We start from the raw sequence: 4,815 nt of genomic DNA, 5'->3' as shown, positions 1-4,815 counted from the left end.
CATAATGTGAATTTTGGGATGTGTGTAAAATAAAAGTACGATCAACACAACCCAAGATATGTAGATAAAGTTCTGCCAAGTAGAAATTTGGATTGTCAATAAATATATACATTTGGATTTAATCATTGTTGAGTGATCAAGTTTGTTCAAATAAGTGGAAAATCATAAGTAGCATGAAAGGTACCTAGCTATGTGAATAAGGTTGACCGTGTCAAATTTTGCATTATAAATATAAAAACATTTGCAACATTTGGAATGAGTTATCAAGTTTTCATAAGGTTTGGGTTATATCAGAAATGTGTTTGGGAGCGGGCCGGGGCTCAGCTCAGTTGGTCAGCCCTCGTGGGTACGAGATGGCAACCAGAGTTCGAATCCCGTGGGTTACGTCTCTAGTAGAGTGCGGGACAGACCAGTCAGGATTTAAATCTCGGTCCCCATGCCATGTTCCTCGGGGTGGCAGGAGGCTAATCTATTCTCTGACTTCTACTCAGAAACGTATTTACTTATAATATTTATTTTAAATTTGTGGACCAAGATGGGAGCAAGTTTGACCAAGTCAAAATCTCAATTCTTAATATTATATACATTAGAATAATTGGAATCGAGTGATCAAGTTTGTTGAAATATGTGCAAAAACATAAGTACCATCAAAGGTACCTAGCTATTATGTGAATAAGGTTGAAAAAAATATAGTGATCATGTTTGTTGAACTATATGTTCAATAAAAATTAGTGAAAAATGGTATGGCTTGGCATCCCTATTTAGTTCGACCATGAAGTAAGAATGGAATATATTGATTGTTGTACAAATGTAACGAGTTGTACTAATGTATCATAAGTGGAAGGGAATTTTTAATTGTTATGAACTATGTTGAAAATAAAATAGTAACAAAAAATGCGTAAACACAGAAGTATAGCAAAAAAAATGAAACATAGTCAGAATTTCGAGGAAAAGAAATTTAAAACGATGCTACAGCCCAAAAAACCAGGGCAGCCAATAGGGCCAGGTAGCAGGAGAGATGGCTAAACTATACCTAGTCAGGGAAATTCAAACCAGCATGCATGCCCGAGCCTTTAAGCTGAGCAACTGGAGCTTCAGCAAGCGAGGTGGGACTAAAGTGGTGGCTGTGCACCCAGCAGCGCTGGTGACATGAAGATGGGCCAGCGCAGGTGCCACGTATATGGGCCCCTTCCCCTTCCTGTGCCCGAGCACCGCATCCTTTCCCCTTCCCCTTCCTGCACCGCATCCCTTCTTCCTCCTCCGGCATCCACAGCATCCCCATCGGCGATGCGCGAGATCCCCCGTGTAGGTCCGCACCAAAAAGAAGAAGGTGGTACTCTCTGTGGACTCATCCTCATCTGATGAGCCAAGTGCATCCATCGGCAATAAGTTCCACAAGGGGAAGAGCCCCCAAGCCACAGATCAGGGGACCTCTCAAAAAAAGAGGTGGTGCAAAATGATGTCTTCATTATATTATTGATTGACAAACCTTTTACTAGAAATTTTGGCCAGTTAAACCATGTTTGTTAAACCTTTTACTTTTCATGTGATAATGCTTTGATGCACATACACCCAGGGGCATTGATAAATTGCAAAAATAAAATATTCTGATCAGGTCTGAAATAACATATCTAGTTCATTCTCATGGCCAGTTGTGCTACTACATTTAGAAATCAGAAGGTCCAAGGGCATGGATAAATTGCAAAAATAAAATACTCTAAGGTCTAAAATACTGAAATGTCAATAGCTGGTGGTCCTTCTCTGCTGCTACATTTAGAAATGCACTATATGAAAAATGCACCATCAGGTCCTTCAATGTTAGAATTCACTGGTGCTACATATCCATCATCAATATAGTCGTCGGAGGTGTCATCTTCTTCATCGTCTGCTATGTCAATACCTGGTGGTTCAGGTATAGAATCAGCATGTGCCTCTTTAATAATAGAAGCATCACCAGTAACATCTTCAATACCCGACCTAGTCCAATTTGTCAACTCTTCAATAGCCTTTAAGCGTACGCAGATACCTCTAAATTGGGTACATCCATCTATAGCATACAGGTCTTCCTAGTTTAGCCTCTTCAGCAAGATGAACCGGCAAATGCATCATGATATCAAAGAAAGCTGGTGGGAAGATCATTTCAAGACGACAAAGAGTTTCTCTAATCAAAATGCTCAGTTTATCTAACTCTTCAGTGCTCAACTCCTTTGAACATATTGCATTGAAGAACCTACTAAGCTCAATCAATGGGATAACTACCTCTTCTGGCAATATGTTACGTACTACAATGGGTAATAGTTTTTGGAATATAACATGACAGTCATGAGTTTTAAGTCCAGAAATCTTACACCTCGTCGTGTCCACGCATCTCTTGATATTAGAGGCATAACCATCAGGCAGCTTCACACCTTGAAGAAATTTGCATAAATTTGTCTTCTCATCCGGGCCCAGAGAGTACAATGCAGGAGGCAAAGTGTACTTGTCATTCTTCACCAAAGGATGTTGATCCTTTCTCATGCCCAATTCTTCCATGTCAAGGCAAGCCTTTTCGCTATCCTTTGATTTACCAACCATGCCAAGCAAAGTCCCTAGTATGCTCTCACAAATATTTTTTTTCAATATGCATCACATCCAAATTATGCCTTGCAAGCAATGTTTCCCAGTACGGCAGTTCAAAAAAAATACTTTTCTTCCTCCAGTTGTGCCATCTGGTTTCTTCCTCACATTGCTTCCTCTTTTTTGAGGCGTTCCCAAATGTCACTTGCTCAAAGCTTTCATACTGCTGCAGCACCTGTTCACCAGTCAACGGTACTGGAGCCTCCCTGGTTTCCACCTTGTTGTTGAAGCTAATCTTGTTGCGGCGCCACTTGTAGCCCATTGGCAAAAAACGGTGATGACCCATGTAGCAGTGCTTGGACCCAAATTTCAACCATAAATAGTCAGTACCCTTATTGCAGTATGGACATGCAAACTTGCCTTTTGTGCTCCAGCCAGATAGCATGCCATATGCAGAAAAATCATTAATTGTCTAAAGTAGAACTGCACGCAGAGTGAAATTCTTTTTCACCTTTGCATCCCATGTCTCAACACCTTTTACCCAAAGATCTTTTAGCTCATCGATTAGGGGCTGCAAATATACATCTACGTTATTGCCTGGAGATTTTGGCCCTGGTATCAATATTGACATCATCCAGAACGGTTGTTTCAAACACAACCAAGGAGGCAAATTGTAAGGTATTAGGATCACAGGCCATATAGTGTATGTCACATTCATCATCCCAAATGGATTAAAGCCATCAGATGCAACCTTACATTACGAGGATCCAATGCAAAATCCTCATACTTTTCATCCACGTGCTTCCATGCCATGGAGTTAGCAGGGTGTCGTATTTTTCCATCTTGGACCAGTCCCTCCTTATGCCAACGCATATATTCAGATGTGCTCGCTCTCATGTATAACCTTTGTAGACGAGGAGTAACCGAAAAATACCTTAAGATTTTCTGTGGAACACACTTCTTCAGTGCAGCATCACTACTCGATGCCTCCTTTTCACTTGAACTAGTCGTTTGCCATCTAAACTCACCACACGTTGGACATGTATCCATGTCAACGAATTCCTTCCGAAATAAAACACAATCATTGATGCATGCATGTATCTTTTGATAGTCTAGGCCAAGATCATGGACTACCTTTTGCACTTTCTCTAAAGTGTCCGGAACACAGTGGCCTTCAGGAAGCACAAGCGAGAACAATTGAAGAATAGCCTCTAATGCACCATTACTAAGACCAAACATGCACTTTATCTGAAATAGCCTGACATTGAAAGATACCTTAGTAGCCTCCTTGCAACCTGGGTAAATTTCCCTCTGCGCCTCTGTTAATAATTTAAAGAATGTCTTGGCATTTTCATTCAGCTCTTCAGTTTCACTACCCATGATGTCTCCATGTATTGCACCACTGATTAGTGAAGAAACCAGATCCCTCATAGAATCACAGTCACCTATTGCACCGTCATTGCCAACCCCTTCACTAATGCCCTCAAATGAATTCTTTTCTTCTCCTTCCCCTTAGTTCAAACTTTCAGAAAACCCTCTAAGAATCAAATGAGTTCTAACTTCTTTAATTGTTCGGTAGGACATTGTACAACATCTCGTCTCGTACATGGATAGGGTGCCGTTTCTCCTTTAGATGTACCAGCAAATATAGCCTCTATAAATTTCTTGAATCATTTTTGCCACTCTTTTGTTTGTTGTGGCAGGCGCATCCAAGACCTATCATCACGCGAATACATGCCCCTCAATCTTTTCAATTAAAATGATGCACTAATTAAAGTGATCAATGGCCTGCATATACAACAATGAAAAAGGCACTCAATTAAATAAATCTGTAATACAAATGTGTGTTTATACATGAGTCCTTTGAATTCTTTGCCAACAGTCAAGCAGTTTGAGAAATTGTGTGTTTATAAATTTCCAATTATTAGATGTTCTCTACCGATGTTTACTGTATATGTGCTACATCTCACTTCTGTTGGAAAACAACAACTTTATTTAACACAAAGCATAAAAATTTAGCTAAATTAGCAGCAGATTTATTTTACTTCCTAATCTAAACTCACCAACACACGACGAACGGCTATCCTTTGCCTTCCTCCTCTTGCTATCGCGCAAGTTTTTAATTAAATTAAAACTACAAATGACATAAATTTCTTGAATCCTTTCTGCCACTCTTCTGTTTATTCTGGCAGGTGCATTCAAGACCTATAATCATGCAACGACATGCTTCCAAATCTTTTTTCAATGAAAGTGACACAA

The 4,815-nt window shown here is 40.0% G+C and overlaps 1 pseudogene; it reads right to left on the bottom strand.

Annotated features, from left to right (window-relative positions):
* Positions 1 to 1,784: 1,784 nt before the first annotated feature.
* Positions 1,785 to 3,429, bottom strand: LOC112900480 (annotated as a pseudogene).
* Between the last annotated feature and the right edge of the window lie 1,386 nt (positions 3,430 to 4,815).

Source organism: Panicum hallii, chromosome 7, assembly GCF_002211085.1.
Source record: "Panicum hallii strain FIL2 chromosome 7, PHallii_v3.1, whole genome shotgun sequence".
NCBI lineage: Eukaryota > Viridiplantae > Streptophyta > Magnoliopsida > Poales > Poaceae > Panicum > Panicum hallii.
The sequence above is the reverse complement of the archived record's forward strand: the minus strand, read 5'-3'. Positions and strand labels throughout refer to the sequence as shown.